The sequence below is a fragment of the Dermochelys coriacea genome, chromosome 21 (assembly GCF_009764565.3).
Source record: "Dermochelys coriacea isolate rDerCor1 chromosome 21, rDerCor1.pri.v4, whole genome shotgun sequence".
NCBI lineage: Eukaryota > Metazoa > Chordata > Testudines > Dermochelyidae > Dermochelys > Dermochelys coriacea.
The window spans coordinates 2,501-20,495 of record NC_050088.1 but is presented as its reverse complement, the minus strand read 5'-3'; the positions used below and the strand labels follow the sequence as shown (position 1 = coordinate 20,495).

Sequence of the window (17,995 nt, the reverse complement as noted above, 5' to 3'; positions counted from 1 at the left end):
ACTGAAAGAAAAGGAGTACTTGTGGCAACTTAGAGACTAACAAATTTAGCTCACGAAAGCTTATGCTCAAATAAATTTGTTAGTCTCTAACTCTACTCCTTTTCTTTTTGCGAATACAGACTAACATGGCTGCTACTCTGAAACTCTCGACTGAGTTGCTCCAGCTCAGGCTCCTGGGTCCTAACCCCTGCGCTTGCTACTATTCGAGGGCTCTCCCTGTATGTTACCCCAGCTGGCCAGCGGATGTCATTGTAATGCTGTGGGAGAAATGCTTTGTGCATTACTCTGACAGGTCACCCTTGCTCTGAGGGAAATGCTTTGTGCATGACTCAGAGTGGCCACCCTTTATCACTGTCCCTTCATAAGGAAAATAGTTTGTGCATTACCCCAACTGGCCACCTGGAGTCACTGTTCCTCCATGAGGAAAATGCTTTGTGATACCAAATGGCCACTCGGGGTAATACACACAGCATTTCCCTCATGGAGGAACAGTGACACTGGGTGTCAAGTATCCTGGGGTAGCCGTGTTTAGTCTGTAGCCACAAAAACAACAAGGAGTCCAGTGGTATCTTAAAGATGAACAGATTTATTTGGGCATAAGCTTTTGTGGGTAAAAAACCACTTCTTCAGCTGCATGGAGTGAAAATTACAGATGCAGGCATTATATACTGACACATGAAGAGAAGGGAGTTGCCTCACAAGTGGGGAACCAGCGTTGACAGGGCCAATTCAATTAGGGTGGATGTAGTCCACTCCCAATAATTGATGAGGAGGTGTCAATTCCCGGAGAGGCAAAGCTGCTTTTGTAGTAAGCCAGCCAGTCCCTACTCAAGCCCAAATTAATGGTGTTAAATTTGCAAATGAATTTTAGTTCCGCTGTTTCTCTTTGAAGTCTTGTTTCTGAAGTTTTTTTGTTCAAGTATAGCTACTTTTAAATCTATTATGGAATGTCCAGGAAGATTGAAGTGTTCTCCTACTGGCTTTTGTATCAGAGTAGCAGCCGTGTTAGTCTGTATTCACAAAAAGAAAAGGAGTACTTGTGGCACCTTAGAGACTAACAAATTTATTAGAGCATAAGCTTTCGTGAGCTACAGCTCACGAAAGCTTATGCTCTAATAAATTTGTTAGTCTCTAAGGTGCCACAAGTACTCCTTTTCTTTTTGGCTTTTGTATGTTACCCTTCCTGATGTCCAATTTTTGTGCATTTATTCTTTTACATGGGGACTGTCCGGTTTGGCCAATGTACATGGCAGATGGGCATTGCTGGCACACGATGGTGTATATAACATTAGTAGACGTACAGGTGAATGAGCCTCTGATGGTGTGGCTGATGCGGTTGGGTCCTCTGGTGTTGCTATTGAACACTAGAGGTTGTACTGAATGGACTCCTCAAAAGTGGGTGTGCCTCACCTTGCCTGTTGCTCCAGTACCTTGTAGTAAAGATATCTCATTAGGATCATGTATGTGGGATGAATTGGATAATGAGACCAAAGTATTGTACAATGGACAATGTGTGTGTATGTATTTTTGGGAGGAAGTATTTTGAGAAGACGGGAGTGTTAGGAGTCCTCCACTAGATGAATGTAAGTATGATGTAAGTACCATATTCAGTAAAACCACACACACTATTTACTGTAGCCAAAAAAGTCTCAGCTGACATTAAATGTGGAGTTGGCTGAATTCTCCATTAACCTTGGAATTCAATGGCATGACCCTACTGATAGTCTAATACGAAGTAAAGAAGTGACACAGTTTTTAGAACAAACAAATGACCAAGTGGGAAATGGAACTATTCACATTATACATACCAATGGGGACATGTTAAGAATTGCCACAGCAGAGAAACAAATAACAACTTATCACTGGTATGATATATTCTCTGGATGGTCCCCAGCCACTACTGGTATCCTATCAGTAATGCTACAACCCTTGATAGTAGTTTTATTATTAAATTGTATCTGCATAATCGGAATGTGTGGTATGTGTTTTTGGATAAAAAGAATGTACACTCGATTAGAATCACAGAGTCGAATTGCCTCACAGTACCTCCTCTTAAACACTACATAAAAGGTGACACTGATGATTATTTTCATAAAGTTGACAGATTTCCACTCTGTACGGCTAAATTCAGTTCCTTGCATAATGACAGGTCTCAGAGTAGCAGCCGTGTTAGTCTGTATTCGCAAAAAGAAAAGGAGTACTTGTGGCACCTTAGAGACTAACACATTTATTAGAGCATAAGCTTTCGTGAGCATGTAGAAGCCCTCTACACCAACATTCCACACAAAGATGGACTACAAGCTGTCAGGAACAGTATCCCCGATGCTGTCATGGCTAACCTGGTGGCTGGACTTTGTCCTCACCCATAACTATTTCACATTTGGGGACAATGTATACCTTCAAATCAGCGGCACTGCGATGGGTACCCGCATGGCCCCACAGTATGCCAACATTTTTATGGCTGACTTAGAACAACGCTTCCTCAGCTTTCGTCCCCTAATGCCCCTACTCTACTTGCGCTACATTGATGACATCTTCATCATCTGGACCCATGGAAAAGAAGCCCTTGAGGAATTCCACCATGATTTCAACAATTTCCATCCCACCATCAACCTCAGCCTGGACCAGGCCACACAAGAGATCCACTTCCTGGACACTACGGTGCTAATAAGCGATGGTCACATAAACACCACCCTATATCGGAAACCTACTGACCGCTATTCCTACCTACATGCCTCTAGCTTTCATCCAGATCATACCACTCGATCCATTGTCTACAGCCAAGCTCTACGATATAACCGCATTTGCTCCAACCCCTCAGACAGAGACAAACACCTACAAGATCTCTATCGTGCATTCTTACAACTACAATACCCACCTGCTGAAGTGAAGAAACAGATTGACAGAGCCAGAAGAGTACCCAGAACTCACCTACTACAGGACAGGCCCAACAAAGAAAATAACAGAACGCCACTAGCCATCACCTTCAGCCCCCAACTAAAACCTCTCCAACGCATCATCAAGGATCTACAACCTATCCTGAAGGACGACCCTTCACTCTCACAGATCTTGGGAGACAGGCCAGTCCTTGCTTACAGACAGCCCCCCAATCTGAAGCAAATACTCACCAGCAACCACACACCACACAACAGAACCACTAACCCAGGAACCTATCCTTGCAACAAAGCCCGTTGCCAACTCTGTCCACATATCTATTCAGGGGATACTATTTCCCCATGTTGTTTCTTCCCCCCCCACCCCACCCCCCACTGTTCCTCAGATATTCTTGTTAACTGCTGGAATTAGCCTACCTTGCTTGTCACCATGAAAGGTTTTCCTCCTTTCCCCCCCTGCTGCTGGTGATGGCTTACCTTAAGTGATCACTCTCCTTACAGTGTGTATGATAAACCCATTGTTTCATGTTCTCAGTGTGTGTATATAAATCTCCCCTCTGTTTCTTCCACCAAATGCATCCGATGAAGTGAGCTGTAGCTCACGAAAGCTTATGCTCTAATAAATTTGTTAGTCTCTAAGGTGCCACAAGTACTCCTTTTCTTTTTGCGAATACAGACTAACACGGCTGCTACTCTGAAACCTTTCTCTTTATTGTAATTGAGATTGACGCTTATGAACGTAAACCACTCAATTAACTTTAGTTTCTCAAATGGTTATGCTCAATTGACTCTACTCTGTAAACTGATACTTTGTAATAGAGATTGACATGTTTTTTTGTAACAACAACCATGAAAAGCCGTTAATTGGAGCAGCGGTCATAGAAATATCACATAGAGACTGCCACCCTCTATAGTTTGTATCAGGAATGTTAAGACAGGGAGTCTCAAATAAATAACACCTTTGTATGTTAAAAGAAAGTTACTACCGAAGGAATGTTAAGAGACAGGGAGTCTCAAATAAATAACAATACTCAGTGAAATGATAAATGCATTCTTATTAAAGTAAAGAATGTATGTGAATGAATGATGAGTTTTGAATAATCAGGGAAGTGCCAGCCTAGGAATTCGGTATCAATCGGCCAAAGAAGGCACCAGGTGGAAACAACCAGAGAACCCCCGGAGGGCAAACTGGAATCTACCTGACCAATTCAAAGGATGAAGAAAGCTGATGAGTACCTGACATCTGTCCTGGAGCTGTCATGACTAGGAATAAAATCTTTAAAAATGGACCCTAAGGACTGAGAACTTTGAGTCTCTGGTTCTGCCACTACCCTTCAGGAGCATCGGATGTGCATCTGATACAGACTTGGCTCCACTCTCGTGTACAGGCTACCTGGCCAGTACTCTGTCTTGAGCAACTTCTAGGCTGGTAACTATAACCCCTATGCAGAGCTGGTATGAATGTGTGTGTGTGTGTGGGGGGGGGGGGAGTTAAGTAAGGAATAAGCAGCAATACAACAGTGTGAGTTTTTTTTATATATTTTTTATTATTATATTTACAATAAACGTGGCATTTTGCCTTGTCCCTTTAATAAGATTCTGCTGGTTTTTATTTTATTGGCATAACACACCTATGTGGCAAAGTGGAAGCGATTTACTTGTTGGGCCTTGGACCATCGCATCCTTGTAGAGGAGGCCCTGCTGCAAGACATCTTGCACCTTAAGCTACAGGGCCTGTTGCTTTCTTCAGTCAAAGTGCATCTGTTGGCCATTTCGGCATTTCATCCTCCATTTCAAGGCAGGTCAGTCTTTGCCCATCTTATGATGGTGCAGTTCCTGAAGGGCCTGGAGCGCCTCTACCCCTGTGTCTGGGATACGGTAATCTCTTGGGACCTAAATCTGGTGCAAAGCAAGATCCCTCAGCTGGGCTTTTCCCTCTCCACCGATGACTCCCAGTTTGTAGAGTTTTGCTGGGAAACTTCCCCAGCCAGGCTGAGTTTGCCCCCCCAGCTGCCTAGTGGAGACCAGTCACTACATGGTCAGCTCTGCTCTGGCTGCTAGTCCAGGGCTGCTCCTGCTCAGGGGCCACCCAGAGGATTCAGGGGGCCTGGGGTCTTTGTGGGTGGGGGTTCTTCCGCTTCGGGTCTTCGGGGCACTTCTCCGAAGACATGGAGTGGAAGACCCCCGCCGCCGAATTGCTGCCAAAAACTCTTCTGGGGGCCCCTGAAAACTCTTCTGGGGGCCCCTGTGGGGCCTGGAGCAAATTGCCCCACTTATCCCATGTTGTCCCCCACCTTCCTTTCCCCCACCCCCCAGGCTGCTCTGCTTCTGCTGTGAGTGTGTCTAGACTCTGGGGTAGGAGGCTACAGTTAGGATTTTAGTACAGTTGTGTAATCTGCATCTTGAGCCCTGCACCCCTTTGTGGTGAGGGGAAATCCTGGGAGCAGAAGCAGCCTGATCCCTGCCAGCAGAGATCAACCCCTCTGTAGTGACTGAGGAGCCCAGAGTCATCTCTGAACCTGAGGATCATTCATGGAGGTTGTGAGTTCACCATCTTTTAGTCAGTCAGGGAAATTGTTTTGGGGACTGCCTACTCTCTGAACTGTGTCCTCAAGCCAGGGAGTAAGGGTTTGGGGATTTTATAACCTCCTGTGTGTTATACCTATGGAGGGACTTAACATGTCCTCCCACTTGTGCGTCCTTTGGGCTGTACTGAACCCAGTCAGCCACACTGCTAAACCACTGCAGAGAAGATATCGTGGTCATAGGTCATCAAGGGCCACAACAAAGTACAGTACCAACGGGATGCTAATCTTACATTTGCTACATCAGGTCCTGTGACTGGAGAAAGTCATGGGTATTATCAGTGTGGGCACTGATGATCCTAAGAATAGTGTTTTACTCTGTCATGTTATGTTTGTCTCCTGTGTAATACAATTACTGTGCTGAATATATTGTATGTATTTGTGTTATTTCTTTGGAGTCTCCAACTCTCTGGCAAGTAAGTGGGAGTTACCCTGTGGTTAGAATTTCCCTCCCAAGCTGCCGTGGGGACCAGGGCACCGCCAACTACATTAATAGGGAAAAATAAAGAAGATGCACCCTGCTGAGTGGTTGGTGGGATCCAGAAGAACCCAGACTTGTCCATCAAAACCTGTAAGCAGATTGGCATTAGCGAAGGTAACTGAGTGGAGAGGGGACGCTACTAAATATTGGAATATCCCCCAGTTTTGGGGATGGTGTGCCCTGTTCTTTGCAGTTGACCCTAATTGTGTGCCAGGACCCCAGGTCACAGCCCCAGTGAGTCTGATGTTAGCCCTGTGGGCTAGTAAGGTTTTCTATTGTGGAATGTGTGTGTTTAAGGCTTGTAATAACTCATTGCTGGCCCTTTGTCACAGCTGAGAGGCAGGCAGGGGCTTGCAGCTATGGTCTGCCCCCACTTCCTGTGCTTTCTGCACTGGTGCTCCACCTACTCCCTCCCCCCCCCACAGTTGTGCCCCCAGATGAGCTCCAGCCCTGCCCAGCTCCAGCCCCCAACTCTGCTCCACCTTCAGCCTGGCCAAGGGGATTATTTTACATAAGGCCAGCCCTGGAGGCAGGTGCCGTGGGTTCACTTAGTAAAGGTGCTTCTCCCTTTTGTATTTTGGTTACGCTTGGGGATCTGAGGCCAGCAGTGTGCTTGTTTCTTGGTTGCCTGCCTACCGATGACCCCTCTTTGAGGGCCTCCTTCAGCAGGTTTGCCAAGACTGGTAGGGTCATTATCTTTCCTACTGTTAATAGACCACAGTCTAGGTGGATGAAAACTGAGAGAGAGAGAGAGAGAGAAATTCCATCTCCTTAGGATGTGAATGGTGTCATGGAGGTGTAATGCCCTGAGGGCTGATGTGTAAATTGCTTGACTACTGTAGTGCAGTGTGTCTGTGGGGAGATCCTGTTGCTCTGGGCTGTTTGTGAGAGTTTGAGGTCATGATGGCCTTTTTTTGTCATTGTCCAGGCTGTTGTGCCCTCCCAACAGCGACATCTTGGGCAAAGTCTCTTGGCAGGGCAGAGTAGTTTACACTCCAAGATCAGACAGCATGGATCATTCTCTGTGTGGTAAATACGTCAGACTTGTGCTGAAACTTTGTGCATTGGGGTGCAGCCCCAGCCATCTTGTTTCTGAAGTAAATATTAATACCAACACTGAAATAGTATCCTATGGTCCTCTCAGAAAGCAATAATGATCTACGGTTAGTCAGTAACATTTGATGTATAATAAAAAATATGGTGTGTTTTGTTAGTCTTCTTCAGAAACAGGAAGTAGTTTAATTTCCTGCTGTAGCAGTCTGCTTTGCAGATGGTGTGATTTTAATTTTCTCCCATATAATTCTTCTTATGACAAGATGTGTTCAATGTCTTCTTGGTCACATTCCCTCAGTGAAAACATGTCCCATGCAGGATTGAGAACTATGCTTGGGAACCCTAGGGATATGTTGTCAATAGCATTCCACCTGGAAAGAAGGGGGTGAGTCAGGAATCCTGTCCCCTCCAAAAACAAGGGGTGCACCATCAATAGTACTTCTCCTGGAAACGAGATGTGACACAAAGACTGTCCACTCTGGGAACAAGAATACTGTCTGTCACGAATACTGTGCTCTTTGGAAAGAAGATGTGTGTCACAAATACTGTCCCTTCTAGAAACAAGGGATGTGTTACCAATAGTACTCCTCCTGGAAATGAGGTGTGATATGCATGCTATCCTCTATGGAACCAAGAGGTGTGATTGTGAATACTGTCCCCCTCTCCCATTAAACAAGGGGTGTGTCATGTATACTGACCCTGCAGAAACCAGAAGTGTGACACAAATACTGTCCCCACTGGGACCTTCAGATGTGTTCTGAATACAGTCCCCTCTGGGAACAAGAGGTGTGTCTAGAATAGTGTTCCCTCCCGAAAGAAGGGGTGTATCATTAATAATGACAGGTTTCAGAGTAGCAGCCGTGTAAGCCTGTATCTGTAAAAAGAAAATAAGTACTTGTGGCACCTTAGAGACTAACAAATGTATTAGAGGTTTCAGAGTAGCAGCCGTGTTAGTCTGTATTTGCAAAAAGAAAAGGAGTACTTGTGGCACCTTAGAGACTAACAAATTTATTAGAGCATAAGCTTTCGTGAGCTACAGCTCACTTCAATGCATCCGATGAAGTGAGCTGTAGCTCACGAAAGCTTATGCTCTAATAAATTTGTTAGTCTCTAAGGTGCCACAAGTACTCCTTTTCTTTTTGCAAATGTATTAGAGTATGAGGTTTTGTGAGCTACAGCTCACTTTCTTGGCTGTAGTTCACGAAAGCTTATGCTCTATACCTTTGTTAGTCTCTAAGGTGACACACGTACTCCTTTTCTTTTTATCATTAACAGTATTAGTCCTGGAAACTATAGGCGTCATTAATAGTACACCTCCTGAGAAGAAGAGGTGTGTCCTGAATATTGTCCTTTGTCGGAATAAGAGATGTGCTATGGATACCCTGCCCTCTGGAAACGAGGCGTGTGTCATGAATACCGTCTGCTCTGGAAACAAGGTGTGGCCAGTGAATACCGTTCCCCCCGAAACACGTGGTGTGTCATGAATTGTAGTCCCCCGGAAACAAAGGGCATGTCATGAATTGTAGTCCCCCCAGAAACAAACGGTGTGTCGTGAATACTGTCCCCCCTGAAACAAGAGCTGTCTCATCAATAGTACTCCTGGGAACAAGAGGTGTGTCACAATTACTGTCCCCAGTGGAACGGAGAGGTGTGTTCTGAATACTGTCCCCTCTGGAAACAAGAGTTATGTCATCAATAGTACTCCCCCTGGGAACATGAGGTGTGTCCTGAAAACCGTTCCTTCTGGGAAGAAGAGATGTATTACGAATACAATGTTCTCTGGAAACAAGGAGTGTGTCTTGAATACTGTGTCCTCTGCAAATAAGAGATGTCTCCTGAATACTGCGCCATCCAGAAACAAGGAGTGTGTCATGGATTGTAGTCCTGTTGGAAACAAGGGTGTGTACTGAATACTGCCCCCCCCAAACAAGAGGTGTGTCATCAATAGCACTCCTCCTGGGAACAAGGCGTATGTCCTGAATACTGTCCCCTCCGGACACTAGAGGTGTGTCATCGATAGTATTCCTCATGGGAACATGAGGTGTGCCCTGAATACTGTCAACAGGTGTTTCTTCCCCTTATGGCTTGTAGAAAGTAATATTAAAAGTAATGGGGCATGGCTCCCTGGTGCCCTCTATTTCAGTGCCCCTGCTTTTGCCCCCTCCCTACACTTGGAGCAACGCCTGGCCAAGCTGGTCCTGGGAACCTCTTGTCTGGTCTGCAGAGGCTGATGCTGGGGTGTCACAATCCCCCTGTGTTTGTACCTGGTCTCTGCTGAGCTTGGGGGGCGGGGGGGGGGGGGTGAGGAGACTGTGATATTGCCTCTGGGTCCTGAGTGGGAGATACTGAGTGCTGCTGAACAAGCCTTCTAATTACTGAGGTCTCTGCTTAAAGTAAGAGTGTGCTGTCTCTCTCACTCTCCAAATACACACAGCCTCTCTTTCTCACACACACACTTGTACTGTTGTTGTTGTTATTACTTCCTTTGAAAGAATAAAATTGCAGAGACTATTTAACATAACAATGATAAAGCACAATATGATAAAAGTCAGACAATCAAATAATAGTATCCTGCTAGAACATAAATTCTGCTTCTACTCGCAACTATAGACACTGCAGCTGAAGGTTGCTTATTTTCAAATTGTATTTTTAGTGATATCTGTAAAATAACTTAACATTTGTATAAAATAAATGTGGTTCCATGTACGATATTAATAACCATGATGGACTCAAATGTTAGTAAAAAGAAAAGGAGTACTTGTGGCACCTTAGAGGCTAACAAATTTATTTGTGCATCAGCTGTAGCTCATGAAAGCTTATGCTCAAAAAAATTTGTTAGTCTCTATGGTGCCACAAGCACTCCTTTTCTTTCTATGGATACAGACTAACAGCTGCTACTCTGAAACCTGTCAAACGTTAGTGAGTCATGTACATGATTTTGATTGATTGGTAAACATAAATGCAAAAATATTTAGAGAAATGAATTTCCTTTCTTAAAAGAGAAAACACCACATCAATCATGTATGTTTATTTTTGTGAATGGTTTTTCACTGCACTAAAAATCATTTACTTAATTTTGACTAGATAATGGTAGTAACACAGAGTGTATGTTAAATAAACTCTGCTTAAAATCTGCCTATTTGCTCACTCTGTATATATCTATACTAAAGATAATGTACAAATTAGCAAACGTGTGTTTCTGATATCTATGTTAAAGCTCCAGAACTGACACCGTCAGGCTTGGGAGTGGGACTGCCTTGCTGTATTGTCTCCTGATTGTTCTAAACTGCCATATATACAAACTCCAATTAAAGTCACATTTTCAGTTCATATTTTTCCCCTTTTTTTTGTGTATAAGAATTAGGATTTAGCTGACAGGAGTACTATATCTAAGTTATCATGTGCAAGAAAGCTGGAGTTTTCAGGTGCTCAACTAGGCCCTGGAATCATGATTAAAATTGCCTTCCCCCCACAAAATATGAAATGTTGCCTCTGGTGAGCTGGGAGTGGCCATAGGGCTGTGGGCTCTGGCAAGATGCAGCCTCCTGTGTGACAGTATGAAGTCCACCTTGAGCTGCATGCTGAGTGCCAGGTACCACAAGCTGCAATAGTAATGGAGGCATCAGGGTGGCAATACACTACGCGACCCTTATGTCTGTGGTTCTGCTGGGAGTGGTGGTGTTGCCTTAAGAGCTGGGTCCCTACCTGCTCTCTAGCTGCCCATACAGTGCTTAATTTGTGCCAGGCCTGAGCTCTGTGACCTTTGTCTATGTAAATTAAGCACTTGGAGGAGGCAGTAGGGTGTGCAGGGAATGGGAGGAGGTAGCCCGGGGCAAAGTACAAGTTTGCACAGGTTGCCATTTTCCCTAAAGTTGGTCATGGGGATGGTGCAGTTTCTCTGGCTTGTGGCAGCTGCCTGGACAGTGTGTCAGGGAGTGACACTGCCATCTATTTTGAGCTTGAGGCTGTGGTATGTCCTCAAGCATTAGCTAAGTAACTTTTTCCATTACCTGCTGAATACCCTGTCACAGTACACACACACACACCCCTCCAGCACTGTTGAGGTACCTCTTTCAGCAGCCCCCAGCTGGACCTACTGTGGAGTCCCCTCTTCCCTCTGGGTCATGTTTTATTTTTAGGAAGTTGAAACATGGTAATTATAGTGTTACCTGGTGATAGAGTTTGAGTCTTCTGCAAATTTATATTGTAAGAAGGAAAGCCAATTAATTCATCAAGATGAACAGCGTTTGCTAGTGTTAAGCTAGGAATGAACTAAAGGGTTTCTGTGTTGCCTGAGTTTGTATTTATAGCTGCCTTTGGCTTCTAAAGCATGCTGGGAAATGGAGGGGTGGAGCTTAGGCAGTATATAAGCTGGGGTCTTGTCACAGTAAGTCATTCAGCTTTGTGTTGGTTCTAAGTGATGTGCATAGGCACTCATAAGGATGTTTATAGTCATGGTGAGTATTAATGTCAGGTAATGATAACATGTATTTGTGTTAGTGTACTAATTTTCTGTGCTTATTTTTGTGTAATGTGGTTTTCTTTCATGTCAGGTTGTTCATAGTGTGTTTGATTTTTGTGTTATCATCTGTATTTTCATTAGGAGGGAAGACACTGGGGGTTGTTTCTGACAGAGCTTCTGTTACACACACATCTGGTATTGCTGGTGTGTCCGTGGTGTTGGACTGTTGTAGAAGCATAGAAGTTTTCTGTCTAGGTTAGGTGGGGACTGGTCTGAGGAGACTGTAATATTTAGTAAGAGTTTCTTCTCTTAACCTTGCTGCATGCCCCTCCTGTATTTTCTCCTACTCAGTTGTCTTCAATCCTGTGAGTAGAGTTTATGAACCATGTTTGTAGTCAAGCTTTCTTTGTATTCGCAGTTGTGTCCAGATGCGGTACTGAGTCGTGTCGTGATGTGAAGAGTTGTGAATATTTTTCTCTTCATCTGTCACACAAGTGCTGTATTTTGTAAGCAATTTCAACATATGGGAGTGAAGGCCTGTCTACCGAGGTGAAGGAGATCTCGAGAGGGAGAGCACCTGTCCAATTTCCAAAGATAAGCATATGCCAAAATGTTTGATGGTCAGAAGCATTTCTGATGTTGAGGCTCTTTCTTTACTTATGGGAGTTCTCTAAACTCTACTCATTCTTAATGGGCTGTGAGGGGTGGATGGGAGCTCATTGTATGGAGGAAGCGTGTGTTTCCCCTGAGCGTACCAGCAGAGTGACCTGTCTGTAACTAGAGATGCTCCGTTCTCAGTTCTTCTCTCTTACTCAGCACTGGGTTGGCATGACAGGTTACTGCTTCCACCTTGTGTTCTCCTTTACACGGTGGTGGTTTTCTGAGGAGGATGTGAGCATCCTAGTTAGTGATGGGCCCCTGTGGTGTAGGGAAAGGGGGAGAGCCACCGCTATGTAGAAGCGTAGCCATTTTCCATGTGGATGAGAGTGTTCTATGTGGGGGGTGTAATGTGTAGTAGCTGTTACCTCTCAAGGAATCAGTATGTAGGTGAGGTTGTCTTTCATATTGTGGTGTTGGGAGCTTTGTGAGTAGAGTTTATAACTGAGGTTTGCAGTCAAGCTTTGTTTTTATTTTCAGATGTGGTACCGAGTAGTCTCATTCTGTGGAGGGTTGTGACTACTTCTCTGTGACTGTGTCACGACATCGCTGTATGGCTGTCAACGTATGGGAGTGAAGGCCCGTGTACAAAGGACAAGAAGATCTTGAGAGCGGGGGAGCGTCTGTCAAAGTTAAGTCTCTGCTGAAGGGTTCAGTAGTCAGAAGTATTTGAGCTGTTGAGGCTCCTTGTTTAGGGGAGGGAGTCCTCTAAACTCTCCCCATTCTGAATGGGCATGAGAGGGGTGGGCGGGAGCTTGTTGTATGGAGGGAGTGTGAGTTCCCCTGAGGGAAGATTGATTGCTGGCAGAGTGACATGTCTGTAACTAGAGATGCTCCGTTCTCAGTTCTTCTCTTGTATGCAGCACTGGGTTAGCATCACAGGTCACCGCTTGCACCTTGTGTTCTCCTCTATGTGGTGGTGGTTTTCTCAGGAGGATGTGAGCATCCTAGTTAGTGATGGGCCCCAATTGTGGTGGGACATGGGGAGGGCCACCAATATGTGGATGAATGTGTTTGGGGTGGGGGGTGCTTCTCTGAGGGGGGTTGTAATGTGTAATAGCTGTTCCTTCTCTTTTGTAATGTGTCTGGGAGCTTTGTGAGTAGGTTTTTGGTCAAGCTTTGTTTGTATTTGCAGACACTTCCACATCCAGTACTTCATTGCCTTGTTCTGTGGAGGGTTGTGACTAGTTCTGTCATGGCATAGCTGTGCATTGGTGCTGGATGGATGCTGATGTATGGGAGCAAAGGCCCATGTACAAAGGAAAAAGAAGATCTTGGGAGTGTCTGTCAAAGTTAAGTACATAAGAATGGCCATAGTGGGTCAGACCAAAGGTCCATCAAGCCCAGTATCCTGTCCTCTGACAGTGGCCAACAGCAGGTGCCCCAAAGGGAATGAATGGACAGGTTGTCATCAAGTGATCCATCCTGTCACCCCATTGCAGGTTCCAGCAAACAGGTGCTAGGAACACCATTGCTGCCCATCCTTGCTACATAAGTATCTGCCAAAGGGTTTGATGGTCAGAAGTATTTGTGCTGTTGAAGCTTCTTGTTTAGGGGCTGGAGTCCTCTAAACCCTGCCCATTTTTAATGGGTGAGTGAGAGATTGTTGTACAGTGGGAGAGTGTGTTTCCCCTGGAGGAAGGCTGATTGCTGGCAGATTATCCTCTCTGTAACTAGAGATGCTCTGTTCTCAGATGTCCTGTCTTTCACAGCACTGGGTTTGTATCAAAGATCACCGCTTCATCCTTTCCCCTCTATTGGGTGTTTGGTTTTCTGAGGAGGATGGTAGCATCCTAGTTAGCGATGGGGTCCTGTTGTGGTGGGACATGGGGAGGGTCACCAATATGTGGATGAATGTGTTTGGGGTGGGTGGGTGCTTATATGGGGGGGTGTAATGTTTAGTACGTGTTCCTTCTCTTCAGGAAGCAGTTTGCAGGTGAGGTCATGTTTCAGATTGTGTAGTTAGGAGCTTTGTGAGTAGATTTGCAGTGACACTTTGTTTGTATTTGCAGATGTGTCCAGATCGGTACTGTGTTGCATTGTTCCATGGAGGGTCATGATTACTTCTCTGTGAGTGTCATGTCAGTGTATGGGAGCAAAGGCCTGTGTACAAAGGACAAGAAGATTTTGGGAGTGTCTGTCAAAGTTAAGTCTCTGCTGGAGGGTTCAATAGTCAGAAGTATTTGAGCCGTTGAGGCTCCTTGTTTAGGGGAGGGAGTCCTCTAAACTCTCCCCATTCTGAATGGGCATGAGAGGGGTGGGCGGGAACTTGTTGTAAGGAGGGAGTGTGCATTTCCCCTGAAGGAAGGTCGATTGTTGGCAGAGTGACCTGTCTGTAACTAGAGATGCTCCGTTCTCAGTTCTTCTCTTGTACGCAGCACTGGGTTTGCATCACAGGTCACCGCTTGCACCTTGTGTTCTCCTCTATGTGGTGGTGGTTTTCTGAGGAGGATGTGAGCATCCTAGTTAGCAATGGGCCCCAATGAGTGTGTTTGGGGTGGGGGGTGCTTCTCTGAGGGGGGGTGTAATGTGTAGTAGGCATTCCTTCTCTTCAGGATGCAGTATGCAGGTGAGGTCATGTTTCATATTGTGTAGCTGGGTGTTTTGTGAGTCGGTTTGCAGTCAAGCTTTGTTTGTCTTTGCAGATGTGTGCAGATCTGGTACCGTGTTGTTCCCTGAAGGGTCGTAACTACTTCTCTGTGACCGTGTCATGACATTGCTGTATGTCTGTCAATGTATGGGAGTGAAGGCCTGTGTACAAAGAACAAGAAGATCTTGAGAGCGGGAGCGGCTGTCAAAGTTAAGTCTCTGCTGAAGGGTTTGATAGTCAGAAGTATTTGTACTGTTGAGGCTTCTTGTTTAGGGACAGAAGTCCTGTAAACTCTGCTAGTTAACTGGTGTTTTGAGGGAGCTCATTGTATGGAGGGAGTGTGCATTTTCTGTGGAGGAAGGTTGAATGCTGGCAGAGTGACCTGTCCATAATTAGAGATGCTCTGTTCTCCATTCTTGTCTCTTACACAGCACTGGGTTTGCATCACTGGTCACCACTACCTTGTTTGTCTGTCCTCTACTGGGTGTTGGTTCTTCAGGAGGATGTGAGCATTGTAGTTAGTGATGGGCTCCAGTCAGGGTGGGAAAAGGCCATGAGTATTGTGTAATTTTTGAGTATGTTGCGTGTTCATTTTAATTATATAGAAGTAGCTGGTTGCTCCTTCATTGTGGGTATGAATGTGTCAGGGCTCTTTTGGTGTGTTGAATAGGTCAGTTTAGCAAAGGGAGTGTGGTATTGGGGCATTTAGTGATAATGTGACATTTATTGTTTGTGTGCCACAGGGGCATCTGAGTCCAGAACTGAGGGAATGGGCTGGGGCAAGTGCTGCCTGTTTGGTCTACATGGTGCCAGTGGGAGCAGAGGAGCCGGTTGCATCTATGAGGTAAGTGCTAAGTTAGAGCTTTTAGTGCACTTCTCTCAATGGGAGAGAACACAATTTGCTGTGTTAGGTGAGGTGGGCTTATTATGCATGGGTTCTTCACCAGTTTTGTATGTGTGAGACAACAGATGGAGAAGATAACATTTGGGTTAAGGTGTTAGCTGGGTGGTTAGTGAGGGTGTTGTCGTGTGCCCCAAAATGTGGAGTATTGTTTTTCCTTGAACATATTGTGGATGTGTGATATCCTTTGGGGTAGGGGTAGCGGTGGGGAGGGGAGTGTTGAAAATATGTAGGGGGACTGAGAGTTGCAGAACTAAGGAGGGGTGAGGGATCTCGTGACTTGTGATTCTGGGGTTTGTTACTGTAGGTGGTTTGTTGGAGAAATAGGGTGGGATGTGTTTGATCATCTGTGGGTTTGATGGTCAGTACCTGTTAGATCATTTATTTTGTGTTTTCAGGTACTTAAGAGGCTTCTGGAGGTGCAGTTTGGAAAAGAACGTTGTGCAAGGTGTGTGTGAGTACTTTTATGGCCCTTTGTTGGGATGGCAGAGGTGGAGGGAAAATAGAGAGCTGACTTTGTGTGCTTCCAAGCTGTCTCTTGTCACGTATCACTGGTGATTGCTGACTTCTTTGTCATCTACATAACCAATTTTGGTATTGGTTAGGTGGTGGTTCCGTGGGAGGAGAGGGAGCGGAGCATCACTTGATTGGCCATAACTTGTAGCAATGGTTACATTGGGTGGGGATGAATGAAGGGTCACAGGAAGCTGCCATGAAGTTTTTGTCAGTGTGTGTGTCTGAATCACAGATGTTAGCACTGGATACTTTTTATAGGCGTTGGGGTGTTTTCAGTGTCTAAGGATAATGAGCTGATTGAAAATGTGTGATGAAATGAAGAGTAGATAATGCGGGTGCATCTGGGGACGTGAAAATGCGATAGTCCTGGGTGGAGGTAGAGGAAATTGTTGTTTGGTTGAGGTAAGTATTGTGAATTTGGAAATTGTGAATATGGAGAAACATTTTCTATGTTTGCATGTGGTGGGGTTCTGAGCAAAGAGATTGTCAAACTGTGTTCTGAGTTTAATATTGGAAGGAGATATTGGGATTTGGATAGGGAGTGTAATAGTGTTGGTGAAATATGATTGATTTTTTGGGGTGCAGGTTTCCTGTCAGTCATGGTGCCTAGTTCTCAACTATTGTGGTAAATTATTTGGGTGTGAAGTCCTGGTGATGGTAATGTATTATCTTCCTCTACTTCCCATTGGTGTGTTCTGAACATGGTTTGAGATACTCTTTAGGCTGTTGGTCAGTGTGCAGTTGAAGTGCTGGTAAAGTTTTTTGTCATTGTAGGTTTGGTGTGAAGATGGGGTCCAATTTGACAAAGAACCAGTGATGTTGAAGTAAGACTGTGGGGGACATGAAGTACTTGTTTCCAAACTGGAAGTGGATTTGATGTCTGGTTTGCAAGTGAAGTATAGTTATTGATCATGCTATTTTTTGTTGGTCTGTTCTATGTTGAGGATGGGAAATGTGTTTTCACTGGGTGTGTGTCAATGGGAATTTAATGTGCTTTTGTTCTGTTTGTTTTAGAAACAGATGTTTCATACATTCAACAGCTGTTGAACAAATGCTAATCTTTGTTTGATCCTCATAGGAAGTTATTGCCGTCTGTGTGGTCTGAAGGTATCGGTGTCACCGGAGAAGACTTTGGTGTGCTTTGTTTGGAAGAACTGGGGTTAGATTGTATATTTTTTGGGGGTTGCAATGTGAAGTGTCCTCTTCTTCTTTTGATGGCTAGAATGTAGTAGAGCATTGGGGCTGGTGTCACTGTTTGGGTATATAGCAGAACTGCCAATATCATGAAATGGCATTGTCATTTCTGCAATCCCAACGGGAGAGATTGGGTTCATTTGTTTGGTCTGTTGTGCGAAGTAGTTCCTGTAATTACTTGCACAAAATGTTACTTTCTTTTGAAAGGAGTATTGTGCTTGCCACTTTAAAAGTTCTAGCCATCAAAGTTGCAAGAGAACACTGTTAGGGGTTGTATAATTGCTTTGGGCATTCTGAACTGTTTGTCAATTTTATTCATATTGTTGTGCATGCTGTATTTGTAGAGCTGTAATGTATAGCTTGGATTATGGTCAGATGACTCATTTAGTTATCCATGTGGTTGTGTGCTAATCACTGCAGTGATTTTGAAACCATGGTGCAGTGCAGTCAAACAGCCTGAAGGCTGATGTTGTTGCCAATTTGTCAGCCTTTTGGCTGTTTTGCTACACTGCACCATGGTTGGGACTGTCCCGGGCAGTCTTTGACTTAACTTTTTGCATGTGGAGGTGCTGTTGAGGGAGCATTCTGGCCAGTTATTGGTGAGGTGTGGTTGAGCCCCACACCCACCTATCACAATATGTACAAGGTTTAGTACTGGTGAT

General features: G+C 44.8%; 1 long non-coding RNA gene across 3 annotated transcripts in view; it reads left to right on the top strand.

Annotated features, from left to right (window-relative positions):
• The first annotated feature begins 14,620 nt into the window (after positions 1–14,620).
• LOC119846452 overlaps positions 14,621–17,995 on the top strand; it is a 3,554-nt gene continuing 179 nt past the window's right edge. Inside the window, exons 1-5 of one of the 3 annotated variants that reach the window (XR_006276506.1) lie at positions 14,621–15,566; positions 16,022–16,077; positions 16,416–16,541; positions 16,725–17,030; positions 17,218–17,995. The exon at positions 17,218–17,995 is cut by the window's right edge and continues 179 nt beyond it. This is a non-coding gene — a long non-coding RNA (uncharacterized LOC119846452). Of the gene's footprint in view, positions 15,567–16,021; positions 16,078–16,415; positions 17,031–17,217 lie in introns of all 3 variants that reach the window. The other 2 variants (XR_006276505.1, XR_006276504.1) reach the window with 2 other exon arrangements.